Genomic DNA, 21811 nt, shown 5'->3' with positions numbered 1-21811 from the left:
CAAAGCCCATTCACAAGTGTGGCGCTGAAGAGAGCAGCGTTTTCTAATTTCATAAAACCCCTTTAATGCGGTTTTCAGTCGATTTTAACAACTGGAGATGTGACCCTCTGCAGCATTTTTGTTTTGTTCTTGTGGGGCAGCACACATCTCCACATAACCATGCAAAATTCTCATCTAAAGCACTACCACCTCGACATGGTTGTCTTTCAACATATTTCAGTAGGTATGTTCACATATAGCAGATATTATGCAGAAATGTTCCATTCATTTGTATGAAGTCGGTGCTGCAGCATGTGCATGAATTCTTGCAAATTCCACATGTGTCACAAATTTGCCACATATGAGCATACACTAAGACATTGGCCCAGATTTACTAACGTGTCTGCACCAAAAATCTGTCTAAAAAAAGTGGTACAATTTGGCACATCTAGGGAGCATTTATTAAACAGAAATACGCTTAAATTAGGTGCATTTCTGGTGCAGATTGCGTTGCAAAGCTCCTTTGCTACTCAATCTGCAAATTCCCCCCCCCCCCCCTCACTCCAGGTGTAAAAAAAGTGGGCGTGGTGTGGGTGGGGAAGGGGACCTGTTTTGGGCATAGAAAATGGTCCAAATGTAAGATAACTAGGAAGTTGTCTTGCATTAAGAAACGGCAGTGGATCCGGTGAAGTTATGTAGAGGCCTCTTCATATCTTCGGCAGATCCACAACCAGGTATAGGGCTTATTAAGACCTGCGTCTAAACCGCTGGCGTTAATAAATGTGCCCCCTAGTGTTTCTACACTTTTCCCCATCAAGCTCAACAATGGTGTGGGGCTTGAAAAGGGGTGGCTTGTGGCTTTCCAGGAAACGCCTAGTGATGAACTGGGAGAGGATGTCCGTCCAGGACTGCCGCAGGCTGGTTCTCAGCCTGCTTAGAGACTACTCCATCATGGATGGTCCGAACGTCGACGAAGAAGAGGATTAAAACCCCTCTCCTTCCCTCCTCTCCCCCCGAGGTGTCTGTCTTTCAATAAAGCTTCGGGCCTGTGACTCCCGTCCCATTCCCCACTTTCCTACCCCCTTCCCCTATCACTCATCCGATGCCTATTGATTGATGTGTGATGTTAAAATGTTAGTGTGGTGCTGTGTGTGGTGTACAGTACAGGATCTGTGCCTGCGCTGTGCTCTACGCCCATGCACAAAATGTTTCCGTGTAAGTATTTATTGTACTGTGTTTCAGCCTGCGCTGCGTCGCTGTATAATGTCTGATTTGTATTGAAGACTGATTGCCAATAAAAGCTATTTTCAATCAAAAAGGGGCCTATGATTCACCATTTTGTGCCAAAATTGCACGGCAATTGCATATGTCAACCAACCTTGGCCTGGAAAATAATCAGGAACCCATAAAAAAAGAACAGTCAGCCGCACCTGCCATTAGGACCGGACGCCTATCTTATGTACATGGGTGTATGCCAACTCTCCCCTGACGGCAGAAACAGGGAAAGAAGGATCGGGTAATTAGACTTTACGTCTGCTTATTCCATTCTCTCAATTGAGAATACATGCACCCTTGGCCAAACCGAGAACAAATGGGTGTGGGGGCCTTTGGAGGGACAGCTGTAGAGGAAGCAAGCATTTGGCGACAGCTATTGACAGTGTATGGGCACTTTTAGGGCACCTGCACACGGTGTGTATTACACACAGATTTTCCGTGTGGACTTTCATGCACAAAATACAGTAGCAGCAAAGTGAATGAGATTTCCAATTTCTCACGTACACGGTGCATACTTTCTACATGTTGGAAATTGACCTGTGGGGCAGCTTTTAATATCTGCAGCATGTCATCTGTTTGTGCGGCTCCGCAGCTGGTGTATTGTGTTTTCCCCTTTGACTTTAATGGGGTTGTCAAAATACACAGAAAATCTTCCTGGAACACGGCAAACAAAAGGTGATAAATAGTATTCAGTGTGTCATGCGCATTTATATGCAGTTTTTATTGCATTTTTCATGCTGATTTTCTGCATGTTAATCTGCTCCGTGTGCGTATACCCCTAGAGCAGAGGTCAGCAACCTCCGGCACTCCAGGTGTTCTGAAACTGCAACTCTCAGAGTGCTCCATTCACTTCTATGGGAGTTAGAAGAACGGCCAAGCATGTTCGCATGCTGGGAGTTGTAGTTTCACAGCAGTTGGAGTGTTGAAGGCTGCTTATCCCTGACTTATGGTATGGCCGCATTTGACTTATAGGTTGCAGATTTTCCACAGCATAATTGTGTATGAAAAATCCACAGCGTTTACAGTAGCGGGAGATGTGGAAGAGTTTTTAAGGAATCTCATCCTCTCACGGCAATTCAATTTACGGTTTGCTGTGGAATTCTGCAGCAGATTTCAACTATTGTAATGCAGAGGAAGAATTCTCCATCAACAGCATTTTGTGTGGAATTCTGCAGCAAAATCCCATCTGGTGCAGAATTTGCCGCTGCAGAATCCCAGCAGATACAATGTGAGATGTTCCGCTGTGGGGCAGTCTTCAGCCGACCGGCCACATTTGACTGTACCTTTAAAGAATGAAATGACTTTTATAAGAAATTGACAACCATTATACCGCTGGTGCTGCAGCCGTAAACTTCCTCCGCCGTTTGTCAATCAAGAAAACTTCCCATCATACGACTGCGCTTCTTGCCATTGTATTTTATTCCGATGCAATTAGAACTCATACTAGAAGATGAGATATGCAATCTTCATGACCACATTCCCGTGAATATAAGATTCTAACAATGCACCCAGGGCTCCTTTCTTGCAGGTTGCCATAATTATTTGCAAATGACTACTTTGTCTTTATTGGAAATGAGGAGAACTTTATTGCTTATCAGACTGAAATATCTCTGCAGAACTCCCGATCTCTTTTACAACTCTCTGTTTGATGTAATCCAAAATGTGACACCTGGGTCTTTAATAATTCACTGCTTGTTAACATTAAACAACTGTTAACATGCTCAAATAATTAGTTATGCTTGCTTGACATGTTTGCATGTTTAATAATTGATGCATTTATCTTAATTACTGATGGGGAGGCTGGTGTAATGTGCATATTTTTTGCATCTTAACATTCGAACAAAGCTGACTTTCTGCCAGTGATTGTTAGGCTCAGACTTTTCATTATTTATTATAATTAATTCACAAGAGGTAGTGTATTATTGACAAAAAAAGACTTTTGCAAAACACATTTATGAAGGTAGTTTACATTTTAAAGGAGGGAGCTGTGTTTTAAGCATTCATAAGTCTGTGTTTTGGAGACTGTCGGCAATCATTTTTTACATGTTTTTTAAAAGCCTACATAGTCTTCACACATACAGTATATGAATATGCCAGCTGGGATCTAACCATTCGTGTGCTGGCATATACTTTTTATCAAAATCTGTGGCAATCAAGTAACTTTTTATAGCTTCCAGCTTTTATAAAGTTTACATGTGAGCATGGCATAACGTGTACAGCAATGCCCTGTGTATACACCCAGGCTTAGGCTTCTTTCACATCAATATGAGCTCTCAGGATCCAGCACTTCTGGATGTTACTGCAATGCCCGCCAAACCCCTAACTATAATAAGATCCGGTCGAATCCCGGCATGGTGGCCAGATCTCCACCAGATCCCATTATAGGTTGTCTGAAGTGTAGTCTGCTCAGCACTTGCAAGATGAGCATAAAATGTCTATTTCATCTGAGGACATAAACAAGTTAAAAACATAGCGCCAACCAGTTTCGGGCAGAGGAGCCCTTAGTCATTGGGGAAGGCAACCATTGCAGTAACATCCAGAGAGCTCCTGTAGGCAGTTCTTTGTTGGAACAGCCTGCCGAAACCATTAATGCTAGTGTAAAACTAGCCTTAGATAGCCAATGGTTAAATAAAACTCCTTTTTTTAAAAATAAAAATCTATATTCCTGTAAAAGCCAGCAGTTATGTTTTTGCTTCAAATTCTTCTATATGGGGCAGAATTATAGTCTCATAAATAGGCAATATTATAGTAGTTTTATATTCTTGTACATAGGAGCAGTATTATAGTAGTTATATTCTTGTACATAGGAGGCAGTATTATAGTAGTTATATTCTTGTACATAGGAGACAGTATTATAGTAGTTATATTCTTGTACATAGGAGGCAGTATTATAGTAGTTATATTCTTGTACAAACCGGATTCCAAAAAAGTTGGGACACTATACAAATCGTGAATAAAAACTGAATGCAATGATGTGGAGGTGCCAACTTCTAATATTTTATTCAGAATAGAACATAAATCACGGAACAAAAGTTTAAACTGAGAAAATGTACCATTTTAAGGGAAAAATATGTTGAATCAGAATTTCATGGTGTCAACAAATCCCCAAAAAGTTGGGACAAGGCCATTTTCACCACTGTGTGGCATCTCCCCTTCTTCTTACAACACTCAACAGACGTCTGGGGACCGAGGAGACCAGTTTCTCAAGTTTAGAAATAGAAATGCTCTCCCATTCTTGTCTAATACAGGCCTCTAACTGTTCAATCGTCTTGGGCCTTCTTTGTTGCACCTTCCTCTTTATGATGCGCCAAATGTTCTCTATAGGTGAAAGATCTGGACTGCAGACTGGCCATTTCAGTACCCGGATCCTTCTCCTACGCAGCCATGATGTTGTGATTGATGCAGAATGTGGTCTGGCATTATCTTGTTGAAAAATGCAGGGTCTTCCCTGAAAGAGATGACGTCTGGATGGGAGCATATGTTGTTCTAGAACCTGAATATATTTTCCTGCATTGATGGTGCCTTTCCAGACATGCAAGCGCGCCCATGCCACACGCACTCATGCAACCCCATACCATCAGAGATGCAGGCTTCTGAACTGAGCGTTGATAACAACTTGGGTTGTCCTTGTCCTCTTTGGTCCGGGTGACATGGCGTCCCAGATTTCCAAAAAGAACTTCGAATCATGACACTGACAATGGTTTCTGGAAGTATTCCTGAGCCCATTCTGTGATTTCCTTTACAGTAGCATTCCTGTTTGTGGTGCAGTGTCGTTTAAGGGCCCGGAGATCGCGGGCATCCAGTATGGTTTTACGGCCTTGACCCTTACGCACAGAGATTGTTCCAGATGTTATGCACAGTTGATGATGATAGATGCAAAGTCTTTGCAATTTTTCGCTGGGTAACACCTTTCTGATATTGCTCCACTATCTTTCTTCGCAACATTGTGGAAATTGGTAATCCTCTACCCATCTTGGCTTCTGAGAGACACTGCCACTCTGAGAAGCTCTTTTTATACCCAATCATGTTGCCAATTGACCTAATTAGTGTTAATTGGTCTTCCAGCTCTTCGTTATGCTCAAATTTACTTTTTCCAGCCTCTTATTGTTACTTGTCCCAACTTTTTGGGGATTTGTTGACAACGTGAAAATTGGAATCAACGTATTTTTCCTTTAAAATGATACATTTACTCGGATTAAACGTTTGATCTGTCATCTACGTTCTATTACAAATAAAATATTGACATTTGCCATCTCCACATCATTGCATTCAGTTTTTATTCGCAATTTGTTTAGTGTCCCAACTTTTTTGGAATCCGGTTTGTACATAGGAGCAGTATTATAGTAGTTATATTCTTTTACATAGGAGCAGTATTATAGTAGTTATATTCTTGTACATAGGAGCAGTATTATAGTAGTTATATTCTTGTACATAGGAGCAGTATTATAGTAGTTATATTCTTGTACATAGGAGCAGTATTATAGTAGTTATATTCTTGTACATAGGAGGCAGTATTATAGTAGTTATATTCTTGTACATAGGAGTAGTATTATAGTAGTTATAATCTTGTACATAGGCGCAGTATTATAGTAGTTATATTCCTGTACATAGGAGGCAGTATTATAGTAGTTATATTCTTGTACATAGGAGGCAGTATTATAGTAGTTATATTCTTGTACATAGGAGGCAGTATTATAGTAGTTATATTCTTGTACATAGGAGCAGTATTATAGTAGTTATATTCCTGTACATAGGAGGCAGTATTATAGTAGTTATATTCCTGTACATGGGAGGCAGTATTATAGTAGTTATATTCCTCTACATAGGAGGCAGTATTATAGTAGTTATATTCTTGTACATAGGAGCAGTATTACAGTAGTTATATTCTTGTACATAGGAGCAGTATTATAGTAGTTATAGTCTTGTACATAGAAGCAGTATTATAGTAGTTATATTCTTGTACCTAGGAGCAGTATTATAGTAGTTATATTCTTGTACATAGGAGGCAGTATTATAGTAGTTATATTCCTGTACATAGGAGCAGTATTATACTAGTTATATTCTTGTACATAAGAGCAGTATTATAGTAGTTATATTCTTTTACATAGGAGGCAGTATTATAGTAGTTATATTCCTGTACATAGGAGGCAGTATTATAGTAGTTATATTCTTGTACATAGGAGCAGTATTACAGTAGTTATATTCTTGTACATAGGAGCAGTATTATAGTAGCTATATTCTTGTATATATGGAGCAGTATTATAGCAGTTATATTCTTGAACATAGGAGGCAGTATTATAGTAGTTATATTCTTGTATATAGGGAGCAGTATTATAGAAGTTATATTCTTGTACATAGGAGGCAGTATTATAGTAGTTATATTCCTGTACATAGGAGCAGTATTATAGTAGTTATATTCTTGTACATAAGAGCAGTATTATAGTAGTTATATTCTTTTACATAGGAGGCAGTATTATAGTAGTTATATTCCTGTACATAGGAGGCAGTATTATAGTAGTTATATTCTTGTACATAGGAGCAGTATTACAGTAGTTATATTCTTGTACATAGGAGCAGTATTATAGTAGCTATATTCTTGTATATATGGAGCAGTATTATAGCAGTTATATTCTTGAACATAGGAGGCAGTATTATAGTAGTTATATTCTTGTATATAGGGAGCAGTATTATAGAAGTTATATTCTTGTACATAGGAGGCAGTATTATAGTAGTTATATTCTTGTACATAGGAGCAGTATTATAATAGTTATATTCTTGTACCTAGGAGCAGTATTATAGTAGTTATATTCTTGTACATAGGAGGCAGTATTATAGTAGTTATATTCTTGTACATAGAAGGCAGTGTTATAGTAGTTATATTCTTGTACATAGGAGGCAGTATTATAGTAGCTATATTCCTGTACATAGGAGCAGTATTATAGTAGTTATATTCTTGTACATAGGAGCAGTATTACAGTAGTTATATTCTTGTATATAGGAGGCAGTATTATAGCAGTTATATTCTTGTACATAGGAGGCAGTATTATAGTAGTTATATTCCTGTACATAGGAGCAGTATTATAGTAGTTATATTCTTGTATATAGGAGCAGTATTATAGTAGTTATATTCTTGTACATAGGAGGCAGTATTATAGCAGTTATATTCTTGTACATAGGAGCAGTATTATAATCTTTATATTCTAAAATGCAGCAGCATTAACAAGTTATGTTGTCTTTAAGTGTTAGTGTTTGCATAGATTTATTGTTTAGACAAAATTGAAATTTTAATTCTGCCTGAAATTGGATTTCTAAGAAAATATCAGATTTTATTTTTCTCTTCATGTTAGGCCTCATGCACACGGCCGTGTTCCGCGGCCGAGAGCGGTCCGTGGTAACACGGCCTGAATTCCTGTTGAGAGCAGGAGCGCACAGCGTCATTGCTTGCTATGACGCCGTGCGCTTCATGCCGCCGCTGCACTACAGTAATACACTATACGAGTGTATTACTGTAGTGGAGCGGCGGCATGAAGCACACGGCGTCATAGCAAGCAATGACGCTGTGCGCTCCTGCTCTCAACAGGAATCCAGGCCGTTTTACCACGGACCGCTCTCGGCCGCGGAACACGGCCGTGTGCATGAGGCCTTATTCAGTGTTTCTTACTAGAACCATGGTGTGTTTCCAAAGTACAGGGAGTGGGCACACAAATGGTTGAACTGCCCATCAATAACCAAAATGTAACATTTTGTCGATAACTGTGATTGTCTGTGTTAAAAGAAACTTATACTTCTCTGATTTTCCTTCTTGAGTGAAAATAATATCTAAACCATCTTCCATGTATTCAAAATTTAATAACAATCCAGTTCCTGTCTTCTAATGTGGTCACTGAAATGAAACAGATTTCATCCATGCCTGCAAAATAAATCACAACAATAAGTAATTGTCTCCATTATACTAGAACACTAATACATAATTCTAATGAAACATGATATATTCTGTATCCTGGATTGAATAGAAGCTGCTATGTGATGTAGACTGTCAGTAGGTAAGGATGTTCTTAGGCATTGATTGAAGGGCCTGCAAGTCTTTATTTGGGCCAGGTCATAGTACCAGGCTTGAATTCAGAGCTGAGCAGATTAAAACTACATCTTAAATTATGTTTTGCGCAACAAAGTGTCTCAAACCCTCAGGCCGACCAAGGATTAAGCTAAAGTTGTAAATGTAATATAGTTACAAATGATTTTTCCAGCATTTAATTTCTGAGATGTAATCTGAAAGGGAACCATTTTTTTTTATCCCCAGTGTCATGATAAGACAATTGACTTCTACTTGACCTGCGCCTCGCTCCTGTTCAGCCACTGCCTTGGGCCGACATGTAAGTCATTTTCTGCATTATCGTCCCTGAGAACAACAGATTGTTCCCTATTAATTTAGACCCCAACAAACCATCTTATTGTGTTAAAATGTACAGTACATCAGTAAGTGCCATTGAGATGGTGACCTCGACATGTAACGTAACAGGTGCCCTGAACAGCAAGGGATAACACAAAACCAGTGACTTCTCTGTGCTTACAACTGCAGCACAATGCATCTGATTATAATGTTATACTGTTATTTCATCGAAAGATGGTATAACCGTAATGAAGTGTCATTAAACAATCTGCTGTACAGTCAACATTCAAGAATACATATTATCAGAGCAACTTTTCTGATGTAGCTCAGGATCAGTACAGGATAATAACATATGTACACAGTAACTACACCAGCAGAATAGTGAGTGCAGCTCTGGAGTATAATACAGGAGGTAACTCACGATCAGTACAGGATAAGTAATGTAATGTACACAGTGACTGCACCAGCAGAATAGTGAGTGCAGCTCTGGAGTATAATACAGGATGTAACTCAGGATCAGTACAGGATAAGTAATGTAATGTATGTACACAGTGACTACACCAGCAGAATAGTGAGTGCAGCTCTGGAGTATAATACAGGCTGTAACTCAGGATCAGTACAGGATAAGTAATGTATGTACACAGTGACTGCACCAGCAGAATAGTGAGTGCAGCTCTGGAGAATAATACAGGATTTAACTCTGGGTCAGTGTAGAATAAGTAATGAAACCAGTAGAATAGTGAGTGCAGCTCTGAAATGTAATACAGGAAGTAACCCAAGATCAGTACAGGACAAGTAATGTATGTACACAGTGACTGCACCAGCAGAATAGTGAGTGCAGCTCTGGAGTATAATACAGGATGTAACTCAGGATCAGTACAGGATAAGTAATGTAATGTATGTACACATTGACTGCACCAGCAGAATAGTGAGTGCAGCTCTGGAGTATAATACAGGATGTTACTCAGCATCAGTACAGGATAAGTAATGTATGTACACAGTGACTGCACCAGCAGAATAGTGAGTGCAGCTCTGGAATATAATACAGGATGTAGCTAAGGATCAGTACAGGATAAGTAATGTATGTACACAGTGACTGCACCAGCAGAATAGTGAGTGCAGCTCTGGAGAATAATGCAGGATTTAACTCAGGGTCAGTGTAGAATAAGTAATGAAACCAGCAGAATATTGAGTGCAGCTCTGAAATGTAATACAGGAAGTAACCCAAGATCAGTACAGGACAAGTAATGTATGTACATAGTGACTGCACCAGCAGAATAGTGAGTACAGCTCTGGAGTATAATACAGGATGTAACTTGGGATCAGTACAGGGTAAGTAATGTATTTAGAAGTTACATTACATTTCTTGTAAGTTAATTATACAGCAGGGGTCGAAGATAATGCTTAAATTAGGTCATTTACGTCCCAATGTTCTTTTGAAATATTTACAAATTGTATTTTTAATAAACCCTATGTGTTTCTTGTAAGCAAAAATCACCAGGAGTCGCCTTTAGTGCTAAAGCCGCAGCTGTAAAAAATATATACAGTTTAAGTATCTCTTCTTGCATCTGCTGGAGGAGAAGGCAGGAGGGAACATAAACTTTTCTTTAAATCTGTAACTGAGTTCTATTGTACTACTTGATGATCAATGAATTTAATATCAAATTATGAGCCCATTGAGCGTGACACTGACTGGTCTGTTATGGCCAGGCACAGACAAAGGCTGTTAGTTATAAGGGTCATGTTGAAAGAAACTCAGATTTGTAAGAAGAAAATAATTGGAATGTGTTTGATGTACAATATTGTCACCGGTTTATATGAATTTTTTGGCAGAATACATGACCACAGGCGAGTATATTCTTGCTGAAAAATCTCATGCTATTTTATACTGAAGCCTTTCACTGGGGAGAAGAGCTGCAATGTTAATATTTGCACAATGAGACATTTTCTCATTTGTATCAGAACCTGGAGAAAATGTAGATTGCTGGTTCTCCTGGAAGGCTCAGGGTCATTTATAGATGTAGCATCTGTTATAATGTCAATCCCTTGTTTGCCATAGGATTCAAAAATCATGTTTAACATGTCATGGACCTAAACTTGCATAACTAGTAACAAACAGGCTGTTATCATGGCAATCGAGCATTTCATTTCTAGTAAATAACTTTATGTTCTGTAGGGCCACATTCACACATGGCAGATTAGTTTATGGATTTTCAGTGCAAACTTTACACAAAGAAAATCTGCAACAAAGTACAGCACAATCAGTTTAAGTTATTCAATGAAACCCTAGTCACGTGTGTTTTTGTCAAATGGATGCAAATCTGCAGCCAAATCTACATATAACGCAAAAAAATAGTTGTCTTCCAAGATCTTTCACTGTCCCCAGCACCTCTGTGACATTTTATCTATAGCAATGTCACTTGACTGCATTATTCAAAAACTCTCAGAGTACTTTAGATTAGTATGGAGGACTAATAGATAACACCACAGGGGGACATTGTTCCCCAACTATCCTGTGCCATTTGAAGCACTTATATTATCCTATGTGCCAGAAGGGCCATTTTGGTGTGACCAAAAGTTCTATACCGCTGTAAAGCAAGGTTTTTAATTGGTTCTTCCCCTATAACTTCATGAAGTTATTTACTGATGTTTATACCTGGCCACATTTCTGCAGTATGAGGTAACTGCACATGCGTATTAACCTTTAGGTGGGGCTAGGAAGGGCCAGGAGAGTAGAAAACACTTAGGGGGTCATTTATTAAGACCGCCGTTTTAGATGCCAGTCTTAATATTACCAATATCCTATGCCAGTTTCAAATGTAAGACCGCTTCCTAGCTGTCTTCCATTTAGACAATTTCCTACGCCTAAACCAGAGGTATATAATGGTAAATGAGACTGGCCTGCCGGCCCATCCCCACCCATGCAATGCCCACTTTTTTAGACCTGGCGTGAGCCGGGGGAAAGTCGCAGATTGCGGCCAAATGGACCTTTGTACCATAATCTGCACCAGAAATACACCTAATATAGGCATATTTCTGGTTAGTAAATGACCCCCTTAGTTTTGGAACAGAGAGCTCAGCTCCATTAAAGACCTCATCAGGGTAATATGTCTTGCCACCATCACCTCTGTTTGTATCAGATGGGCGTCAGCCAAGTGTCATGTTGTGACTTTTACTTTACTCAAAGAGGTTATCCGAGAGTATAAAAATGTCCCCCAATACGCCGGGCCCCCCCACATTGAATATACTTACCTCGCTCCCTGCGCCTCTCCTGGTCCCCGCACTACCACTGCCGTTTCTCCCCGTGCACAGATACAAACATCTGGTGTCGGGGGGAGCAGCCAATGGCAGGTGGGGACTGGAACGATCCTGCCTGCCATTGGCTGCTCCCCCCCGACACCGGATGTTTGTATCCGTGCACGGGGAGAAGCAGCAGCGGTGGTGCGGGGACCGGGAGTGGGGACCCGGGTAAGAATATTTCCTGTGAGAGGCCCCACATATTGGGGGACATTTTTATACTCTCGGATAACCCCTTTAATTTTTGTCTTTGTATATCTCTGTATACATATTTTTTATTGTAGTTTAGTAAACTCTTTATGTACCTAAGTCATGTTAAGTATATTTTTTCCGAACTTCTGATCTCACAATAATACAACCCCCTCATAGTTAAAGGGATTTTCTGTGACTTTTATGCTGCTGGTCTATTCATATGATAAGTTATCAGTCTCCTAACAGTAGAGGATCTGGCTCCCGGTACCCCCAAGATCAGCTGGCTGACTTCATTGGTTACCAGGCCCAGCACCATACATTTGGTAGTGGCCATACCTGGTATTCCATCTCAGTCCCATACACTTGAATGGAACTGAGCTGCACAGAGCTGCAGTACCAGGCACAGCCACTGTCAAATATTCAGCAATGTCCCTAGCAAATAATAGAGGCTTGGCGGGTTCACCGTAGTGTTGTGGCCCTCTCAGCCCATTGATTGGTGTGGTTGAGGTAAACCCTTGTAGTCTGATATCACTGATTTATCATATGAGAGCTCATCCATGTCAAAGTCTAGGAAACATGCATTTTATATCTGTATAATATATTTATACTTGAAGAGCCTTCTAGTTCCAGGAAAATAAACCGCACTCAGAATTGCAAAATTCTCATTTATATAAGCTTCATGTACATATATTTTTCATCCATGTGCTATCCACAATTTGTGCAGGTAGCACACTGACACAGTCATCCCCATGGGGCCATGCACATATCTTTGTTTTTGGCAGATCATTGTGGCCGGCCAGCAAATTATAGAGCAGGTCCTGTTCTTGTCTGTATTGTGGCTGTAAATAGCCCTTTCTATTGATGGGAGTGAGAGAAATGTGGAATACACATGGAAGATATCTGTATTTTGCTGATTTTTTATTTATTTTTTATGCTGTGTGCATGAGGCCTAACGCATACATTCTGAATGTTCAGCACCTTGCTGTCTGTCCCTCACCTGCATTAACCTACATTGGCGATACCAGGCCTTGATCCTGCAAGACCAAGACGTTTTATCATCGGCTTGTAACTCTGCAGCAGCCAACGGGTTAATATGTAGCATCCTATTTACATCATTTCTTCCCTGTAATATTGGCTGGCAGGGCCAATGAGCGTCCTGCTCTGCTTTAAAATGTCACAAATAACAGATTTATGGATTTTTCTAAATACGTTATTTTAGTTTGACAGCATTAATCATTCATGCTCCCTTCCTGCGTTCACTTTTTTTTTCCTACCTCTAACAGATTATTGAAACAGAAAATAAGCGCAGGAAAGGCTACGAGGGGTATCGAGATTTCAAATGTCAAGTTTGTACTTACAGTTGTATGTACGTCGACAGGGTCAAGAGCCCACATTATTTGTATATGTACACAGCAGGCCTACATAAAAGGTTATGTCACCTGCAGCTATTTCCTTACAGATTAAAATAGGCCTGAAATCCACCTCACAGCCAGGCTCTGACATGGAGCGCAGCATTAGAAGTTCTCATGTCAGGAGGACCCACGATATGAACTGGGTGATTGGTAGGTGTTGCTGTGGGCAATGGCGTCTATTGCAGAGTAAGTCTTTTAAATTACATCATGCTGCTCCTGAGCTGCTCGTTTTAATATAATCCACGCACACGGTCGGAGCACTTAGCTGAGAACAGACAGACAGGCAGTTGCTACATATTATTTGTTCAAAGGTGCAATTTATTACGAGGAACCAGGGGTCTTTACCGCATGGAGTCTGTGTAGCAGTGCAAGAGATCCCTAAAATATATTAAGTATTTTATATAATTATTTGTATCATTATTATTGCATCATTATTTTTTATATACTTATTATTATTATCATCATCATCATCATATCATTAGTATTTCTCTACATACGTTTACCAGAAGGTTATTACAGACCTTTGGGGACGCCATTACTGAGCATTAGCAGCATTGTTTTCAACAGCACAATCTTTCACTAACTGGAACTGACACAGACATAGGTGGCTATAAAACATTAAGAAAGTTTTATATTTTTCACAATGACATCTGATCTGAATGTTTTCAGACCCGCCTTACTGCTTTTCTTACTGTATTGCCCCTTCTCCCAATAATCATATGGGGAGAAGTAGAGTGGGAAAGTGCCCCTTGAACTTAGGCTACTAGGAATTGACTTTTTACAGAGGTGAGAAAATGTTCATCTTTTTATGGATGGCCCCGTTAATTTGGGACCAGTATATGGAACTGTTCAGCTGTAACTGAATGTTTAGTACATCACAGCTGCTAGCAAGAGTTTTAAGAATTTGCAAAAATTTGTAAAAGTTGCAATTCCAATTTTCCCTGTGCCCAGCGGACGAGCTGACATTTTAAAGACTGTGTCTATGAAATCCATTTAAGTCTTCATGTCTTCATGCACATATCCATATTTCGGTCTGCAAAATATAGGTACCTTCTGTCTGTGGTCTACTTCTTCTCACTTCCATCACTAGAAATGACGATTCTTGTTGGCAAAATGGACAAGAATAGAACATGGTTTGTAATTTTGGGAATGGCGATACGGAAGGACACAGATCATGTGTGCTGTCCATTTTTCTTTTTTCGTAGCCCTATAGAACTTAATGGGTCTGTGTGCAATCCACAAAAGAAGTGCATTGGACATAGATGCAAAATATACTTGTGGCATGAAGACTAAGAAAACTTTTCCTCGGGACAGGCCCTTTCATTACTAGCAAAGAACTATTACATAGTTACAAGGGTTTAAATAAAAATTAGAGCGTTAGGGTTTCGTGCAGGGGTGTCGCAAGTAACCATGTGACCATATAGCCAAAGATTGAATGGAGCCTGTTCCCAATGACTACCAGCAGCAGCATTTATAACGGAGAGGGACCAGCACTCACTTTCTTGACGATATGAAGAGACTATTATTCAAAGCATAATAGCATCATCAGTGACTAGTTTCAGCTCAAGCCTAAGCCTTTTTCAAACTGCAATACCATTATTATTTCAGTTTGAAAAAGGCTCAGGCTTTTTCAAAGTTATAATTTCTATTGCCTCTCCTCCTTTTCCTGCAACCTCTCCCTTTCATGCAACACAGTGATTGTTAAAGAGGTTTTCCTGGCAGATCCTCTGCCGTTGCAATTCCACGCTGGTCCAAAACCACAGCTCTTCACTTCCTGATCCTAACTCGACATTCCAGGATCACTTGCTGAGACAGGTCACTGCTGCGAGTGATTGGTTGATCATGCATTTTCTGGCCTGTCTAATCAGGACCAAGGAGTGTAGAGCAGCTGGGACCTGACCAGTGTAGGAACTGCAGCAGTGGAGCATCAGTTAGGGCGTCAGCTTATCCGTATTCACTTCAATGGGAGTGAGCTGTGGTTAGGCCATGTGAATGTGACGTCCCTGGTATGGGAAGAGACTAGTGTTGAGCGAACTTCTGTTTTAAGTTCGGCGTCTAAAGTTCGGCTTCCGGTTAGCGGAGAATCCCGATATAGATTCCGAATTCCGTTGTGGTCCATGATAGCGGAATCAATAATCGGCCATTATTGATTCCGCTACCACGGACCACAATGGAATTCGGAATCCATATCGGGATTCTCCGCTAACCGGAAGCCGAACTTTAGACGCCGAACTTAAAACAGAAGTTCGCTCAACACTAGAAGAGACCATGGCGCTTACCAGAGCGTTGCAGCAACTTCAAACAGCTGATCAGTGGGGATGCCAGGAGTCTAACCCTATAGATACTGATGACCTATTCTGAGGTGAAAATCTTGACAGCCTTTTAAATTCTGAAGATTTAAAACAGTAAAAATGGGCTCCATATAAGATGCTATGGCTGATATCCTGATATTTACACCCATGGTTTCTTAGTACATGTGAAATCTGCATCGTCAATGGCCAAACAATACTGGATATGATCTGCTGCAATCTTCAACTGGCCCCAAACCAAGTTTACATAATCTTCTCACTCCCCACATCCCTTCTGTTCATAAAACACACACACACACACATATATATATATATATATATATATATATATATGCACTTTGTGTGTATATCCAGCCTTAATCTTCCAAGAAACATATGTTTCCTTGTGATTTACATAAATATTAAAATCCCTGGTGTCATTATCTGCCATCTGATAGCCCTAAACTAACCATTTGACCGAGTTCTAACTTCATTGTGTATCAAGCAGACACAAGCCAGACTATTGAGCGGAGAAAGGATATTCATGTAACCAAAACCGGCTGGGTTTCCAATAGCATCATAAACAAGGGCCCCGGCATCAATACATTAATCATCTTTCTATAAAACATATTGAATGAAAAACAGCACCTGGAAAATAAAATCAATGTTCGCTGATGACTGATTTATCTCTCTTGATGTTTTGATCAAATGTTACATTGAAACATTTCAGCTTCTGCTAGAAAATGAGGCGAGTTCACTACTCTCTGATAAACATGATACATCTCCTTGTTTTATTGCTATACTTAAAGATAGCACCGCCGCTACAGTGCAGGATATTACAATATATATTTCTGCTAAAAAAACTAACTCGTGAATCTGTCCCCAGAAGATCGCTTTACAAATGTGTTTTTAGGCATGCAGAAGCAGGATCGAAAAGGTGATTTGTGACTCTGATCTATGGATTTGGCTATCGGTTGACAGGAGGAGAGTTTTGGGTAAATCGGACGCAGCTTGGGGGATCTCAACCAGTATGCACATACATGCAAATATTTATATTAAAGGGGTTGTCCGGGTTCAGAGCTGAACCCGGACAAACCTCTATTTTCACCCAGGCAGCCCCCCTGACTTGAGCATCGGAGAAGTTCATGCTCCGATGCTCTCCTTTGCGCTGCGCTAAATCGTGCAGGGCAAAGGCTCTTTTGTTTACAATAACACACTGCCGGGCGAAGGCTTCCGCCCGGCAGTGTGTTCGGTGACGTCACCGGCTCTTATGAGCGGGCTTTATCGCTGCCCTAGCCATTTTACTGGCTAGAGCAGCGCTAAAGCCCGCCTATCAGTGCCGTGATGTCACCAGGCTCCCTGAGCAGCTGGAAAAAGAGGCTTCAGCGCTCCTGCAAGGGACCCGGTACGTCACAGAGTCTAAGAAAACTTCACTTCCGGAGAAGAATTTCCTATAAGAAAATGGGGCTTCAGAAACATGTGGAAAAGGTAGGACAAAGCCCTTAATCCCGGACTACCCCTTTAACTATAGCAAGGGAAATATGGAGTAGAGGCCTATAGCTACCAATGTAGCTGCTTTCATAGGAACCATGTATCAATCCCATTTGTACTCATTTTTGCTAGTCTTTAGGGGCGGATTGGCCATAGACCTTACAGGAAAATTTCCCAGTGGGCCAATGCCCCAGGGGGTCACCCAAGCCCTACTCTCTGCCGCTGACCCAGTACATAATGAGCTCTCAACAGTAGTTAACGCTGTGAGAATCAGGTACTCATGTACCCGGCCAGCCACTGCATATGCCCACCAAAATTCAACTGATGTGGCCTGCACCTCCCCTCCTAAGCCCCCTGATCCTTATCTTAATCAAAGACAACTGAAGGAGGATGACAGAAGATGGCAGCTATTGATGGCTTACCACAGAGGGACAGCTTTTGGGGCAGTATATTGTGCTACACTGTGTTATTTGGTTCTGCTGGGGTGATATTTTGCACTATGGTATTGTTGACCCCACCTACTTGTGTTGCCCCGCCATCTGTTAATTTGGACCTGCCTACAAAATGGGGCCACTTTTATTTTATTTTTTTCCAGGGCCACTTAAAGTTCCCAGTCCACCCCTGCTAGTCTTCATTCTCTATACCTACTATACATTGCCATAATACTGCAGACATACAGTAGGTAGTATAAAGAGATCCTTTGCTCCTTTTATGGGAACTATAGACACAAAGAAAATCCAAAACTGCTCTATTTGTTGCATTTTTGGGGTTGCAGTCACAGCAACTTGTGAGTGGTGCTGCAGTCCCATTCATTTCAATTACTGCAATCTCTGGTCAAGCAGCAGGTTTCTTGGGCAGAATCACTTTGTAGCCCCAGCCCACCACTTTGTTCCGCTGTCATGTTTCAGTTATGGTGGTTGGTGGACAATCCATTTAATGGTTTTAAAGAAAGTCTTAATATGGTAAATAGAGATGAACAAAGTTATGAAAATTTTGATTCGGCTGCTTGCCGAGCTTCACTAGGAAATTAGATTTGTGACAAATTATTTCGTCATGAAGTGCATTTCTCTGTATGTAGTGGGCGCAAACATGGGGAACGGTGATCACCCCCCCCCCCCCTTCCTGTTCAAGGGTTCATCAAAATAAAAAAATACCTCATCTATTTGCTCATGTTCAGGCCATTGTGGACATCTTAAATTAATCAATATGGCCGCGATGGCCTCTTCACGTGCAAACGGTGGTGAGGTTTTTTGGGGGGTTATACCGCCATTTCAGGGAAAAACAAAATTGTTACCATGAAGTGTGAGGAAATTCAGCCCCGCAGTGAATCGAATTTTTCCTGAAATTCGGATCAAAATGAATTCGTTTGACTGCGATTCGCTCAACACTAATCGTAAATTTTGCGTTTCCTACATGATGGATCTTCTTTGCACTTAACATTCTCATCCTTTTGGTGATGAAATCTAAATATGATGTTTTCTCTTCTGAAGAACATGGTGTGGAGAATAGACAGATTTTCCTTTCAATGTGTTTTTGAAATGAAGCATAGATCCTCTCATTTTCTATCAGCCTCTGACACGTCTAAAATCAGGTCTGTCAAAGCTAACTCTGTTATTTTTATGTAATGGCTACAAGTTAGCCAGCGTTTCTTGCCTCCATTCGTATTTCCAAGCCATCCAAATCAATAAGAACATTAAAGCGACTCTCTAGGCTCCATCTTACTAAGGCTCATTTACCTCAGTATTTGTGTGGCAGTTTCCTGATGATCTTCTTTTTCTCACTTGTGGTTTAGTAATCTGCACTTTACAATTTTTCTGCTGTAATAGACATCGGATCCGTGCACCGTCTTCCTGGTGAGACTGTGATAGCATTGTGTTTATACTCTGCAGCCAATCGGGGGAGCGAGAGCACTGAACCAATGATGAGCCAGGGGGTGTGTCTCAGACTACCTGCTAGCCACTGCAGCCGAGCTGTAGCCACAGAACACGGCTCTGCCATAATGGACTTGGCCTAAAAAGCAGCAAGATCTGAGTATAATAAATAGCAGGTAACCATCCCCTAAAGGTACTAACAAAGATTATTTTTAAGATCAGTCCCTTTAAAGCAGCCCTAAATATGATCATTGTTGTTTACATGCCATTGAGAGAAAAGCTGCCGCATATACAGTGACTTGCAAATGTATTTACCCCCCTTGACTTTTTTCGTGTTTTGGTGCCTCACAACCTGGAATTAACATAGATTGTTTGAGGATTTGCATAATTTAATTTACAGAACATGCCCACAACTTTGAAGATGTTTTTTTTTATCGTGAAACAAACAACAAATAGGACAAAATAACAGAAAAAGTCAATGTACATAACTATTCACCCCCTAAAGGCAAGCTCTATGAGCTTGCCACATCTTACCACTGGGATTTTTGCCCATTCTTTCTTGCAAAACTGCTCCAGCTCCTTCAAGTTGGATGGTTTGTGCTTGTGAACAGCAATCTTTAAGTCTGACCACAGATTTTCTATCGGATTGAGATCTGGGCTTTGACTAGGCCAATCCAACACATTTACACGTTTCCCCTTAAGCCACTCAAGTGTTGCTTTAGCAGTGTGTTTAGGGTCATTGTCCTGCTGGAAGGTGAACCTCCGTCCTAGCCTCAAATCACGCACAGAGTGGTACAGGTTTTGCTCAAGAATATCCCTGTATTTAGCACCATCCATCTTTGCCTCAACTCTGACCAGTTTCCCAGTCCCGGCTGCTGAAAAACATCCCCACAGTATGATGCTGCCACCACCATATTTCACTGTGGGGATGGTGTTCTTAGGGTGATGTGATGTGTTGGGTTTGCGCCAGACATAGCGTTTTCTTTGATGGCCGAAATGTTCAATTTTAGTCTCATTAGACCAGAGCACCTTCCTCCATACATTTTGGGAGTCTCCCACATGCCTTTTCGCAAACTCACAACGTGCATTTTTGTTTTTAGCTAAAAATAATGGCATTCTTCTGGCCACTTTGCCATAAAGCCCAACTCTATGGAGAGTACGACTTATTGTCGTCCTATGTACAGATCCTCCAGTCTCTGCTGTGGAACTCTGCAGCTCCTCCAGGATTACCTTAGGTCTCTGTGCTGCCTCTCTGATTAATTCCCTCCTTGCCCCCGGTCAGTGAGATTTGGTGGGCGGTCATCTCTTGGCAGGTTTGCTGTTGTGCCATGTTCTTTCCATTTGGTTATGATAAATTTGATGGTGCTCCTGGGGATCATCAAAGATTTGGATATTTTTTTTTATAACCTAACCCTGACTTGTACTGCTCAACAACATTGTCCCTTACTTGTTTGGAGAGTTCCTTGGTCTTCATGGCAGTGTTTGGTTAGTGATACCTCTTGATTAGGTGTTGCAGCCTCTGGGGCCTTTCAAAAAAGGTTTGTAAATGTAATGACAGATCATGTGACACTTATATTGCACACAGGTGGATATCATTTCACTAATTGTGACTTCTGAAGGTAATTTGTTGCACCAGAGCTTTTTATGGGCTTCCTAACAAAGGGGGTGAATACATACGCACATGCCAATTTTCTGTTTTCTATTTCAAACAATAGTTTTATTTATATATATTTCTCATTTTACTTCACCAACTTAGACTATTGTGTTCTGATCCATCACATAAAATTCAGATTAACAAAACATTAAACTTAAGGCTCTAATGTAACAAAACACAAAAAAAGTCAAGGGGGGGGGGGGATGTGAATACTTTTGCAAGGCACTGTAATCAGGGGGATATTTTTATACCCTGGGCCTGAGCCCTTGCCAACTTCTCTGATCTTCTATGCCAACATCCCAACGAGAGTAAGGGCTCTTTCACACTTGCGTTCTTTTCTTCCGGCATAGAGTTCCGTCGTCGGTGCTCTATGCCGGAAGAATCCTGATCAGTTTTATCCTAATGCATTCTGAATGGAGAGAAATCCGTTCAGGATGCATCAGGATGTCTTCAGTTCCGGAACGTTTTTTGGCCGGAGAAAATACTGCAGCATGCTGCGTTTTTTGCTCCGGCCAAAAATCCTGAACACTTGCCGCAAGGCCGGATCCGGAATTAATGCCCATTGAAAGGCATTAATCCGGATCCGGCCTTAAGCTAAACGTCGTTTCGGCGCATTGCCGGATCCGACGTTTAGCTATTTCTGAATGGTTACCATGGCTCCCAGGACGCTAAAGTCCTGGCAGCCATGGTAAAGTGTAGTGAGGAGCGGGGGAGCAGTATACTTACCGTCCGTGCGGCTCCCCGGGCGCTCCAGAGTGTCGTCAGGGCGCCCCACGAGCATGGGTGACGTGATCACATGGATCACGTCATCCATGCGCATGGGGCGCTCTGACGTCATTCTGGAGCGCCCCGGGAGCCGCACGGACGGTAAGTATACTGCTCCCCCGCTCCCCACTACTACTATGGCAGCCAGGACTTTAATAGCGTCCTGGCTGCCATAGTAACACTGAACGCATTTTGAA

This window comes from Bufo bufo, chromosome 10 (assembly GCF_905171765.1).
Source record: "Bufo bufo chromosome 10, aBufBuf1.1, whole genome shotgun sequence".
NCBI lineage: Eukaryota > Metazoa > Chordata > Amphibia > Anura > Bufonidae > Bufo > Bufo bufo.
This window is presented reverse-complemented; position numbering follows the sequence as displayed.